Source organism: Podarcis gaigeae (assembly GCF_964106915.1).
Source record: "Podarcis gaigeae genome assembly, chromosome: 3".
Classification (NCBI taxonomy): Eukaryota; Metazoa; Chordata; class Lepidosauria; order Squamata; family Lacertidae; genus Podarcis; species Podarcis gaigeae.
In genome coordinates this window covers 48,415,859-48,430,291 of record NC_139680.1, presented here as the reverse complement: position 1 = coordinate 48,430,291, position 14,433 = coordinate 48,415,859, and the positions used below count along the sequence as shown (strand labels likewise).

General features: G+C 44.2%; 1 protein-coding gene across 1 annotated transcript in view; it reads left to right on the top strand.

Moving 5' to 3' along the window:
- LOC310841014 (uncharacterized protein) overlaps positions 1-10,200 on the top strand; it is a 44,575-nt gene extending 34,375 nt beyond the window's left edge. Inside the window, exon 3 of the transcript XR_014562261.1 lies at positions 10,166-10,200. The gene's annotated coding sequence lies outside the window, so the exon portion shown is untranslated. The remainder of the gene's footprint in view (positions 1-10,165) is intronic.
- The last annotated feature ends 4,233 nt before the right edge of the window (positions 10,201-14,433 follow it).

The window sequence follows — 14,433 nt, the reverse complement described above, 5'->3', positions numbered from 1 at the left end:
CTTAGGCCTATGTGAATTGTATCCAACTAAGTCATACTCGAGGGACGCAGGTGGCGCTGTGGTCTAAATCACAGAGCCTATGGCTTGCCGATCAGAAGGTTGGCAGTTTGAATCCCCGCGATGGGATGAGCTCTCATTGCTCGGTCCCTGCTCCTGCCAACCTAGAAGTTCGGCTCCGTTGGGAAGGTAAACGGCATTTCCGTGCACTGCTCTGGTTCGCCAGAAGCAGCTTAGACATGCTGGCCACATGACCTGGAAGCTGTCTGTGGACAAAACTCCGGCTCCCTTGGCCAGTAAAGTGAGATGAGCGCTGCAACCCCAGAGTCATCTGTGACTGGACATAACCGTCAGGGGTCCCTTTACCTTTACCTAAGTCATACTCAGAGGAGCTTCACTAAAATATATGGGCTTCAATTAGTTGGGTCTTAACTGGAAGTTGAGTGCAGAGCCTTACCCATCTCATTTGCTCTTCTACCCTTTCTTGGAGCATATTTGCTTCAATGTGGAGGCTTCTTCTTTCTATAGCTCTATGGTCATATGAAACTCTGCCCATTGTTCATAAACATTTTTTCTTTTTACCTGTTTGTTTCTTTATGCTTTTTTCCCTTTTGTTTTTTTCCTTTGGGTTATTTGTTTGTTTAGGTAAAAGGGTTTATTTGGCAGTGTCTCAGCCAGACAGGGCTTTTCTTTCTTCAGTACAATATTATATGACATAGCTCTAAGTTCAGAGGCACAGACGCCTATGGTTTTGCCACATTTGTTTCACATCAGAGGGAATAATTCTTGTTTTGCATTTCGGGTTGACATTGCATTTGAAAGTGAAGAGGAATGATGAGGCAGCAAGGGAAAGGAAGTGCAAACAAGATACACTGTGGATACTGAAATATAGGAAACTTCACAGAGCCAGGGAGGTGGAGATCCCATAGACAAAGATCTTGTCCTAAAAAGGGGAGAAAGGAATACAGTGGTACCTCGGATTAAGTACTTAATTCGTTCTGGAGGTCCGTACTTAACCTGAAACTGTTCTTAACCTGAAGCACCACTTTAGCTAATGGGGCCTCCTGCTGCCGCCGTACTGCTGGAGCATGATTTCTGTTCTCATCCTGAAGCAAAGTTCTTAACCTGAAGCACTATTTCTGGGTTAGCGGAGTCTGTAACCTGAAGCGTATGTAACCTGAAGCGTATGTAACCCGAAGTACCACTGTAAAGGGAATTGTATTCCACATCCAGGCACTGACACATTCAGGTTGTACTGACCCATGAAGGATTCCCTTTTGAAATAAATCTCATCCTCCTCTTGGCATCACACCAATACTAACAAGCAGGACATCCTTTTATAATAAGAATGTGATAAAAGGCCATAGACAAGTTTGTTGTTGATGTTGCATTCAGCTATAGTAATCAGCTAATTATGCACACGAAGTTGGCTGAACTCGTAAAGAGAGCTTCATTTGCCATTCAGTGTTACAGAAAGGGATGTTTTAATCTTTCATAGCATTCGCATAAACGACATTACAGCATGCCAGTGCCTTGCCGTGGCGAAGGGGCTTGAAGAACTCAGAGAAGCTATGAACTATGCCGAGCAGGGCACCCAAGATGAACAGGTCATAGTGGAGAGTTTTGACCAAACGTGATCCACCTGGAGGAGGAACCGGCAAGCCACTCCAGTATCCCTGCCAAGAAAACTCCATGGACAAAGACAACAGGCATATAAAAGATATGACGCTGGAAGATGAGCCCCTCAGGTCGGAAGGCGTCCAACATGCTACTGGGGAAGAGCGGAGGGCAAGTACAAGTAGATCCAGAGCTGATGAAGCGGCTGGGCCAAAGCCGAAAGGACGCTCAGTTGCGGATATGCCTGGAAGCGAAAGGAAAGTCCAATGCTGTAAAGAAAAATATTGCATAGGAACCTGGAATGTAAGAACCATGAACCTGGGTAAGTTGGAGGTGGTCAAAAATGAGATGGCAAGAATAAATATTGACATCCTGGGCATCAGTGAACTAAAATGGACGGGAATGGGTGAATTCAGTTCGGATGACCATCATATCTACTACTGTGGGCAAGAAACCCATAAAAGAAATGGAGTGGCCCTCATAGTCAACAAAAGAGTGGTGAAAGCTGTACTGGGATGCAATCTCAAAAATGATAGAATGATCTCGATACGAATCCAAGGCAGACCTTTTAACATCACAGTAATCCAAGTTTATGCACCAACTACTTGTGCTGAAGAAACTGAAATTGACCAATTCTATGAAGACTTACAAGACCTTATAGAAGTGACACCAAATAAGGATGTTCTTCTCATTATAGGGGATTGGAATGCTAAAGTAGGGAGTCAAGAGATAAAAGGAACAACTGGCAAGTTTGGCCTTGGAGATCAAAACGAAGCAGGGCAAAGGCTAATAGAGTTCTGTCAAGAGAACAAGCTGGTCATCACAAACACGCTTTTCCAGCAACACAAGAGACGACTCTACACATGGACATCACCAGATGGGCAGCATCGAAATCAGATTGATTATATTCTCTGCAGCCAAAGATGGAGAAGCTCTATACAGTCAGCAAAAACAAGACCTGGAGCTGACTGTGGCTCAGATCATCAGCTTCTTATAGCAAAATTCAAGCTTAAACTGAAGAAAGTAGGAAAAACCACTGGGCCGGTAAGATACAATCTAAGTCAAATCCCTTATGAATACACAGTGGAAGTGAGGAACAGGTTTAAGGATTTAGATTTGGTGGACAGAATGCCTGAAGAACTATGGATGGAGGCTCGTAACATTATACAGGAGGCAGCAACGAAAACCATCCCAATGAAAAGGAAATGCAAGAAAGCAAAGTGGCTGTCCAATGAGGCCTTACAAATAGCGGGGGAGAGAAGGCAAGCAAAATGCGAGGGAGATGGTGAAAGATACAGGAAATTGAATGCAGATTTCCAAAGAATAGCAAGGAGAGACAAGAAGACCTTCTTAAACGAGCAATGCAAAGAAATAGAGGAAAGCAATAGAATGGGAAGAACCAGAGATCTGTTCAAGAAAATTGGAGATATGAAAGGAACATTTCGTACAAAGATTTCCACAATAAAGGACAAAAGTGGAAAGGACCTAACAGAAGCAGAAGACATCAAGAAGAGGTGGCAAGAATACACAGAGGAATTATACCAGAAAGAAATGGATGTCTCGTATACCCCAGGTAGTGTGGTTGCTGACCTTGAGCCAGACATCCTGGAAAGTGAAGTCAAATGGGCCTTAGAAAGCACTGCAAATAACAAGGCCAGTGGAAGTGATGGCATTCCAGCTGAACTATTTAAAATTTTAAAAGATAATGCTGTTAAGGTGCTACACTCAATATGCCAGCAAGTTTGGAAAACTCAGCAGTGGCCAGAGGATTGGAGAAGATCAGTCTACATCCCAATCCCAAAGAAGGGCAGTGCCAAAGAATGCTCCAACTACCGCACAATTGCACTCATTTCACATGCTAGCAAGGTTATGCTTAAAATTCTACAAGGAAGGCTCAAGCAGTATGTGGACCGAGAACTCCCAGAAGTGCAAGCTGGATTTAGAAGAGGCAGAGGAACCAGAGACCAAATTGCAAACATGCGCTGGATTATGGAGAAAGCTAGAGAGTTCCAGAAAGACATCTACTTCTGCTTCATTGACTATGCAAAAGCTTTTGACTGTGTCGACCACGGCAAACTATGGCAAGTTCTTAAAGAAATGGGAGTGCCAGATCACCTCATCTGTCTCCTGAGAAATCTCTATGTGGGACAAGAAGCTACAGTTAGAACTGGATATGGAACAACTGATTGGTTCAAAATTGGGAAAGGAGTACGACAAGGCTGTATTTTGTCTCCCTGCTTATTTAACTTATATGCAGAATTCATCATGCGAAAGGCTGGGCTAGATGAATCCCTAGCCGGAATTAAGATTGCCGGAAGAAATATCAACAACCTCAGATATGCAGATGACACAACCTTGATGGCAGAAAGTGAGGAGGAATTAAAGAACCTTTTAATGAGGGTGAAAGAGGAGAGCGCAAAATATGGCCTGAAGCTCAACATCAAAAAAACGAAGATCATGGCCACTGGTCCCATCACCTCCTGGCAAATAGAAGGGGAAGAAATGGAGGTAGTGAGAGATTTTACTTTCTTGGGCTCAATGATCACTGCAGATGGTGACAGCAGCCACGAAATTAAAAGACGCCTGCTTCTTGGGAGAAGGGCAATGACAGGCCTAGACAGCATCTTGAGAAGTAGAGACATCACCTTGCCAACAAAGGTTCGTATAGTTAAAGCTATGGTTTTCCCAGTAGTGATGTATGGAAGTGAGAGCTGGACCATAAAGAAGGCTGATCGCCGAAGAATTGATGCTTTTGAATTATGGTGCTGGAGGAGACTCTTGAGAGTCCCATGGACTGCAAGAAGATCAAACCTCTCCATACTGAAGGAAATCAACCCTGAGTGCTCACTGGAAGGACAGATTGTGAAGCTGAGGCTCCAGTACTTTGGCCACCTCATGAGAAGAGAAGACTCCCTGGAGAAGACCCTGATGTTGGGAAAGATGGAGGGCACAAGGAGAAGGGGACGGCAGAGGACGAGATGGTTGGATAGTGTTTTCGAGGTTACCAGCATGAGTTTGAGCAAACTGCGGGAGGCAGTGGAGGACAGAGGTGCCTGGCGTTCTCTGGTCCATGGGGTCACGAAGAGTCGGACACGACTAAACGACTAAACAACAACAACAATGCATCTGTAATGAAAAGGTTTTAGTGGTACCCTAAATATTGAAGCAGAGGGTTTGTTTTAATATCCCTTTGGTTGAAAACATTTCATACATGTGGCGGGGGACATGCTACAAGGAGAAGTTTCTAAACTGTAACAATAATCAATACAAAAAAGCTTCAGGGAATCACCATACGGGCAACAGGTAGGACAACTTATGATATAGTTAAATGTATTGTAGCACTAGGTTGTTGACTCTAGCTTCTTGAATCTTTATTTCCTCTGTGAAAGTTGCTTCTAGTTTTCTGCCTCATTCTCAGGGCCCCTTTACTCAAAGGATTTCAGACAGTGTGTGTTTTTGGAGTTTCCCTTCCATTGTGAGCTGCCCAAGTTGCGTGTGTGCTTTTGGTTTCCAGTAAACATTTCTCCCAGCACTCTGGAGCCTCCCTCGTTGCTTTAACTTCCTAATTTGAAGAAAAAGCCATGACTATTTAAAGTGGTATGGTACTGGTTTAAATGTACGGTGGTACCTTGGGTTACATACGCTTCAGGTTACAGACTCTGCTAACCCAGAAATAGTGCTTCAGGTTAAGAACTTTGCTTCAGGATGAGAACAGAAATCGTGCTCCAGCAGCGCGGCAGCAGCAGGAGGCCCCATTAGCTAAAGTGGTGCTTCAGGTTAAGAACAGTTTCAGGTTAAGAACGGACCTCCGGAATGAATTAAGTACGTAACCAGAGGTACCACTGTATAGTGTAGATCGTGCCTTAGGGTTACCTTTGTGGAACTCAAGAGGGAGGAGAATGAAGACAAAACTTAGGGCTGCCATACATCTAGATTTTCTCAGATATTACTGGAATTCACGTCTGCAGGGAATTTCTGAAAGGCGGCGCTTTGACCTGGATCTTAGGCAAGTCAATTGAAAAATTGGGGGTGGGGGAGCTCAATAACTTTTGGGATTTCCTTAAAAACGCTCAACAATTTTGGGGTACAGGCACCACTGGGATTGGTCAAGGCTGCTACATCCTCCCAATACCATTTAGGGAACAATGGAGCCTGCAATATGCTTCCTTTATTGAACTCTAGTGTGAGAAACCTTAGGCCAGACAACCCCAAACTCAGCCCTCCAGCACATTTGGGATTACAATTCCCATCACCCCGACCACTGGGCCTGTTAGCTAGGGATGATGAGAGTTGTAGTCCCAAAACAGCTGGAGGGCCAAGTTTGGGGATGCCTGCCTTAGGCCCTCCAGATGCATTTGAACTAAAACTCCCATCAGCTCCAGCAAGCATAGTCAGTGGGCAGAGATGACCATCTGAAGGGCAAAAAGGATCTCCACACCTGGGTTAACCAATTGTCAGATGATCTTATACACAAATAGGAAGAAAATAGCAGTCCTTTGGCACTGTTTCGTAAGGGCAGGACAGATATTTTTGCAACTTGCACATTTAAATCGGAGATCTCTGCGCATGTCTCTGTTTGACACATTTTATTTCCCTTACCAATGTAATTCTCTTGCTCAGATCCTCCTTTGTCCCTAGACAGGTGAATACTGTGTAGGAGAATGCCAGGCTTGTGATTTATTCCCAAAGCTTTTAGCTTTAATAGCTGTGTGCTGTATGTTAAATTATTGTTTTTTGTGATGTACTGAACACACATGCAGCTGTTGTGCACCGGAGATAAATGTGTGATTTAAGTGAGTGGGCAGCTCTTAGGTAAAGGCTTGAGTGTTTTTTAAAAGGAGAAAATAAAATGAGACATGTGATATGTACATGAATGTTTTGTTCTGTCTCTAGCAATCTTTTGTTTCTTTTCTGGAAATATGTTGGGGGGGATGATAAAGCTTCAATCCTTAATACACTTCCTGCAGAGAAAATCCTATTAAGCATACTGGAATTTACTTTTGTGTAAAGATTGCTCTGTAAGATAATGGCAGGTTGTTAGTCTAGTTTCTTTCATACTGTCTCCTTCAGAAAGCAAGACAAACTATTAGATTGTGGCTGGTTTATAGGGAGGCAACATTTGCGGAGAAAACAATGAGGAAAGCTGATCTAGCTATAGTGAAGGAGGAAGAGTAGTGTGGGGGGAGTGCACTGCCCCCGGCAGCGTGATCCCGGGGTCATGGCTGGCCCCCATGCTGGGCACCACACCCCCATAGGCGGCACACCCCGCCCCCGCCTGCTCTCTACCCCCGGTGCCGGAGCATGAAGCTCTGTCACTGAGTTTAGGATGGTAATTTTCTTGTGTCTGAATGTAAGATAGCCAGTTAGGATTGGCTAAGAATGGGCTTTATCTGGGGCAACCAACCACAGAGCCTGTCAACTAGCCTTTCATTCAGGACTTCCAAAGTGAAGCCCTTCTTGTCCCAGTAGATGAGTAGAACAGCTTTACTTAGTGGAAACTACAGTACCACATTGCTGCAAAGTTAATGGGAGAGAGTTCTGCACTGATATGCAGTTGTTGTTTTGCTACTGCCGCCATTTTTGTGATCCTAGCAGTGATGGGGAGTCATGCTCCCAGGAGCTTGGGTGGCTGGCAGGCACATTTTTTGTTTTTTGTTTTGTTTTGTTTATCCACCTTGGCTCCAGTGTGAGAGCAGTAACACATTGCCCTAACTCTTATTGCTGCATTAGGATGCCACGGAGTGCTGTGCCACTGTATAAAATAAAATAAAAATGAACAGAGTAGTCAAGTTAGAGAAGGCATTTCAGCTCAGCAATACCCAACAGTTATTCAGACAATCAACCAAAATTGTTGCTCTGAAAACAACAACTATGCAACTGGTCACCAAAACCAGCCTCCTTCTTGGCAGATTGGAAGGAAGACAATAGATCACATAACTTTTTTTAAAAAATAAATCTAATCCTGCAGAAATATCCAGTCCTTCAGCGTCTGTTCTTCAATTTGAAGGTGGAGAAATAGTGAATAATAATAATAATATATTGTTTTATACCCTGCCCATCTGGCTGGGTTTCCCCAGCCATCCTGGGCAGCTTCCAACAGAATAATAAAAACACAATAAAACATCAAACATTAAAAACTCCCCTAAACAGGGCTGCCTTCAGATGTATTCTAAAAGTCAGATAGTTGTTTATTTCCTCAACATCTGATGGGAGGGCATTCCACAGGGCGGGTGCCACTACTGAGATGGCCCCCTGCCTGGTCCCCTAGGGTGGTTGAGTGGGCGATAGGGTTGAAGGAGCCAAGGGCTAGGAAGAGAAAGAGAAAGAGAGTGGGGCTGAAGGGAGTAATCCTAGAGGAAGCAATGAAGAATGAGGAAACTTTAAAATTCTGTTTAATCTCATGGCTATCTGCAAATTCTTTATACCGTATTTTTTGCACCATAGGATGCACCGGACAATAGGACGCACCTTGTTTTAGAGGGGGGAGAACAAGAAAAAAAATTCTCCCCCTCTCTGCCCAGTGCCCCTTCAGCGAAGCGGCAGGAGGTGCTGCGCAGAGAGAGGGAGAATTCCCCCCCTCTTGTTTTCCCCCTCTAAAACAAAGTGCTGTTTAAGGTGCGTTCAGTCACCTTCAGGCGGCTACCTTGGAAGCCTGGAGAGCGAGAGGGGTTGGTGCGCACCGACCCCTCTCGCTCTCCAGGCTTCAGGTTCCTTTCGACCTGCTCTTTGGGGCTAGCAGGGGGAAGCCCACCACCAGCCCCAAAGAGCAGGCCGGGGAGCAGCAGAAAGGCGTGCAGCGGAGAGGCTGCTGCCATAGTCTAGCGTCACCTCTCCAGCTGGGAGAGGGTCGCGGGGCTATGGCATCTTCGATCCATAGGACACACACACATTTCCCCTTCATTTTTGAAGGGGAAAAAGTGTGTCCTATAGAGCAAAAATACGGTAGTTGTTTAAGTTGTAATTGATGTGAGGTGATTTTGTTTTATTGTTTGCCAATAGATACACCGACCCATTGTGCCAGCTGACAATTAAGTCTGGCAAGCTTCCTGATGAGGTGATTGCCTATATGATTAGCCATAAAAAAACAAAACAAAGGGAAGGGGCTTTGTGTGAGATGGCAAATGGGTATGGGTGGAGGTGGGCCCCCTCCCCCTGTTTGCAGATACTGAGAAGGAAAAAATGCAGAGTTTAGAGTTGAGTTTAGGCTGTGATATGACCTAGAAGTAAAGCAGAAAGCTGGAAGGCCAAAGAGGTGAAGCCCAATGTTTGATTTCTGTTTGAATGCAAGGCATTCAGGAGAAACAAGACTCTTTAGGCATGTTAATGCTGCGATCCCCTCCATCGTAGGCTCAGGTTGTATATTTGCAGTGTTCTTTTCTGGGGGGGGGGGATGCAGGGGTACACAATACCTTAAACATTTTGTGAATCTAAGTTTGACCTCATTGAGGGGCAGTATTTCAATATGAGCAGGAAAATGAGCATACCCCTAAACATTTTTTTAAAGGAAAAAAGCACTTTATATATGTGTAAATAAACCATATATCCTAAAGACACCACAGTCTCTGCTGTGCCTTATTTCCAAAAGGAAACACCAATCCTGTATAAGTGCCTGGAACCTCTGGAATCTTTCTTTGCTCAGAGACTAGGGTGACATATTTTTCCGTTGTTAAAATGGATCCTTGCTATTAATTACAGATTATGCCAGCATTTCCCAAACTAGGCATAGTTCATTTTCCTCCCGGAATTAAAATTGGGGTCATGATCCTCTTTTGCTTCCTGCTGGCCCAGAACAATAGCCAGGCATTCTACAGAAATAAGTAGTTATAGTAGCCCTATTCTGGCAGTCGGAATGTAATCAAATACCTTTCAAAAGATGTGAGAGAGGGAAAGGGTTCATGAGCATCCATTCCCAGCCTCCTTGTCCTTGGCTGTTGCAGCAGAAAAGCTTCCTATAGTCAGTGAAATCTTTGCATGTTCTGGAACTCCACCGGCAGGGATGGAAATGATGAGTTAAGGCAGTGTGGTTCTTCACACTCTCCTTGTGGCTTTTAGGTAGGCCACATTCTCATTGCCTGAATAGAGCACTGGCCTTCTGGTGCTCTGCTCATTTGCTTGCCAAGGTGAGTCAGGGAATGGGCAGCACTTTGTGGGCAATGATGATGCTCCTGAGGTTGCCATGCTCATCAGCCATAGGATAGGCTTCTTCAGGAAATCTGGGTGCATGCTTGCTCCTTCTCATGGGACAATCTTGGTGCCCATCTGTTGGGATAGAACATCAGCTCTGCATGAAGATTTCCTATTTCAATGGTTTAATTGAATATGGTGCCTTCATTTTTTTAAAAAATGCATGCAGTTCCCCTACTTGAAGCATATAAATTTCCCTGAGTATACAGTTTTAAGACTCCCCAGCCCATCCAAGTGATGTCAGTTGCAGGCAGTCAGAAGCATAGCTCAAGATCCCCCCATTTGAGCACAAGTGATGCTTTTCATAGACCTGGATAATATCACAGACGAAATGGACAATAGTAGTCTCATGTTTTCATTTTTTCAGCTATCTGTAGGGGGCAGCAGAAGCTAAACTAAACAAAGAGGCAAGTTGTCCAATATGGGGGAAATGGAATCACCGAACTGTGTATCTTCCCTGCATGTAGGTAGATTGTGATGGGCCTGGATTGCTGCAAAATTAACATTTCCTAATTAAAATTCTCCATATTAGCAAACTCAGGTTCCATGTATTCCTTTTTTTTATCTAATCTCTTCTTTTATATACAAAGCTACTGAAGCTGAACAAAACCAGTGAGATAAAAATTAACACACAAATTGTTTTTCCTCCCTTTGGGCAGGAAAAATCCTGTTTACAAGGAAAATGCAATTATGTATAAATATTTATGAAAATAAAAGGGGGGAAAAGTCAGACACCAGTGATTGTGGGGGGGTGTTTTTGTTTAGGGTAGAAAAATAATCATGAAACAAGGCAACATACATGATATAATTATTGAGATTTCTACTGAGTCCTGATGGGGAGCCTATTTTCTACACTTAACATTTTCTGCTATTTTAGTGCCAATAATTAATTCTAAATGGTAAGTCAGCACCTGACAGAAAGTTTTAATTAAGCAGAGATACATAGAAGTTATCTTCCATCTTGAAACTACTAAACGTTTTTACATCTGAACAAGACTTTAAAAACAAACAAACAGATCATATGGTTATGAATTCATGCAAAGGAATTGAGAATTCAAAGGAGAACATTTCTGTGAAGAGAATGCAATCTGACCAGAGGTTTAAATGAAATTACTTTAAGAGACAACCTTCACCATGTAATGAGACAACTGGATCTATTCCTTTGGCCATGTGAGTGAGAAACCAAGGAATTAATTCACCTTTCGTTATTACTGTTCAAAGCCTTTGATGCAGTCATTGCAGCAAAAAGTTACAGCTGAATTTTAAGTTGTACCTGTAGCATATTTATTTTTCAATGATGTGCATTTTCACTAAAGACTTCACAATAATATACATTAACAGGAACTTTTTCTGATTGAAATCAATCAGAAATTGAAATCAGATGAATACAGTGGTAGCTCGGGTTACATACACTTCAGGTTACAGACTCTGCTAACCCAGAAATAATGCTTCAGGTTAAGAACTTTGCTTCAGGTTGAGAACAGAAATCGTGCTCCGGCGGCGCGGCGGTGGCAGGAGGCCCCATTAGCTAAAGTGGTGCTTCAGGTTAAGAACAGTTTCAGGTTAAGAACAGACCTCCAGAACGAATTAAGTACTTAACCTGAGGTACCACTGTACTGTTGTTGCTGCTGCTGTTGTTTTCTAGATACCTTGGAGAAGAGAACATGTTTCTAAGGCTGAAATCCTATCCTATACACTAGGGATAGCTAACCCAGCATGGGGTCTAATCTCAACTCCCTGAAAAAGACAGTGTTTGTAGCCCACCCTGACTCCACTAGCAGCAGTGGCAAACAGGGTTCAGTAATCAAATCTATCATTTGATGTCAGGGACCGTGCTGAGGAGGGCTGCACTGAGGAGGAATGGTAGGAACCTTCCAACTGCTCCTAATCAGGATCCTGAATCTTCACAGAAGCAGGGAAGTAGTATAGACTTGGAACAGTGGTTTGCAGAGGGACATAGTTCAGAAGGCAGAAGCTGGGAAGTACTGGGTGGAGAACAGCTAGGAGGAGGAGAACTGGGGGAGAGAGTGTTAAACAGACTCACTGTCGCTGGAAAGCATCTAGCCGCTTAGCCCAAGGTCAAGGAGAGCAGATAAGGTGGCAGCACAGAAAGAGCACAGTGGTTGCGAGATCAGGTTGCAAGATGTGGAAGTGATGGGGACGGGAACCAGGGAGGAAGTGGGTGGAACCCTTAATTGGGAGCGCCTTCATTCCGAGGAATGGATTCTTTGTTCTCTTGCTGTGATCATTAAAATTTCTAACTGGTAAGAGACTCCCTTTCGCTTTGTTCTGCTTATCTATGGCCAAAGCGAGCGGGGGGGGGAGGGGAGTCCCTGAATCCTGACGAGGGGAAAATAATTTCCTTTTGCAGCTGATTTCTGTGTGTGCCTGTCCTCCATGTTACTGTGCATGCAAGTGTATGGAGTGGTGAATCCTACCAATGGCAAGCAACCCTTGGATTGATGCCCAAAGATAAATGCAGCCCACAGGCCAAAAGGGTATAGCCACCCCACCCCTTGTTTTCTCACTAGGGCTGTGCAAGGACCCACCACATCAACCCTGTGATTCCAATCTGCGGCCCCTAGATTAGGTCACTTTGGTCTGTGCTGCTCAGGGGCTGCCCACCCTGCTCCGGATATTTCTCTAAAACCATTCAAGGGAGAGGGAAGGGTAAAGGGTTTTGTTTTTGTTTTTTGTGGGGTTTAAGACTTTAAAAACCAAGTAGACATTTTGTGGGTTCACAGCACTGAGGAGGTTTGCATGCCAGCAGATCCAGCTGCATGAGGCTGGCTGGCCACTTCTCCTTTCTGAGAGGCTTCCATGCATGCAAGGAAAGTTGACTCTGAAGATGGAGTGGAAAGCAGAAAGGGGGGATCTGATTCTGCACAGTGCCTTTCCCTGCAGACAGCCTGCTGCTCCTACACAAGTGACTTTGCTTACATGCAGGATCTGATCCTCCCACTGAGGTAAAGATAAAGGACCACTGGACGTTTAAGTCCAATCAAAGGCAACTATGGGGTTGAAGTGCTCATCTTGCTTTCAGGCCGAGGGAGTCGGCGTTTGTCCACACGTGTCCGCACGCTTTCCGGGTCACGTGGCCAGCATGACTAAACCACTTCTGGCACAACGAAACATTGTGACAGAAATCAGTGCATGGGAACACCGTTTACCTTCCCACCACAGCGGTACTTATTTATCTACTTGCACTAGTGTGCTTTCGAATTGCTAGGTTGGCAGGAGCTGGGACAGAGCAACAGGAGCTCACTCTGTCATGGGGATTTGAACCACCGACCCTCCAATTGGCAAGCCCAAGAGGCCCAGTAGTTTAGACCACAGTGCCACCTGCTGAACAACTTTTCAGCCAAAGCAGCTCCCACATGCTCCAGAATATACGCCTCTGCTGAAGAACTGTAGAGCAGAGGCATTGATCCTTCATGATGTGTCACATTGGGCAGAAAAAGGACCCCAGCTTGCCCATCTTGCCTTATAGCATAGGTAATCCCAAAATTTTCGTATATCAACTGTTTAAAAAGCACAAGAGTAGTAAACCATCACACATCCTAAGCAACACTTCCTGCCCATATCCTGAGATCTTTAGAGAAGGCTTTTCCCCATATTCCACCATAGTGATAAGCTTGCATTGTGTTGATGTGGGACAGAGACTTCTCTGCAGTGGCATCTTTTTGTACAGCAGGGATGACTAACCTGTGGCCCTATGGATTAGGTTGCAACTAAGTGGAAGAGCAGCTACTTTGCATGCAGGATGCCCCAGATTTAACCCCCAGCAATTTCCGGTAGGGCTGGGTGAGAGCTCTGTGCAAAACTTTGAAGAGCTTTTGCAAGTCAGTGTGGACAAAACTGAGCTAAATGGGCCAATGGTTTAATCTGGTATAAGGCAGCTTCCTATGTTCCTAGCTCCCACCATCCCATACCATTGGCGTTTCTGAAAACTGGCGTCCAACAAAATCTGGAAGGCCAAGTCTGGTTTTGTTGCCTTACAGGTACAATTAGCCCTGGCGCTGGTGCCAAGTTAAGATTTATTTCTTTGCCCAGGCATTTTAACTTGGGTAAGCTGATTAGCGTTTAATCTGCTGTGTTGTTTTTTTCTGCTTTATTTGTTTGATGTTGTATTTTAGTATGCACCGTTGTTATTTTATGATACGATCAGTTGTTTTTATTTTACGTTCTGCAGCCTTCCCTGATACCTCTATTGATGAAGGACAGGTGCTAACTATTTTAAATAAATAAATAGGCTTTTGTGAATTTCCATCCCGTACCCATTTAAAAGGAAATACAGGCCACTGCCATTCAAACTGATGGGCAATTATTTTGGTTTCTCTCCCCTCCCTGCCCTCTCCTCTTCAGTCTCTGTTTCCTCACTATCACCTTTAGCCCATTCCATTAACTTGGCAAGTCAAAACATAAACAAATCTCATTCTGTTTAATTAACATGATAATCACTCTTCACGCTTGCTGCCAACATCCCAACTGATATCAGTCGACTGCTTAATATGCTTCAAAAAAGTCTTTTATATTGTGGAATCAATACAGAGGAAAGCCCATCCTCAGAAATGCCAAAAGCCTGAGTTTTAGATATAAAATTCCACTGGATAAGAGACTTTTTTAAAGACATAC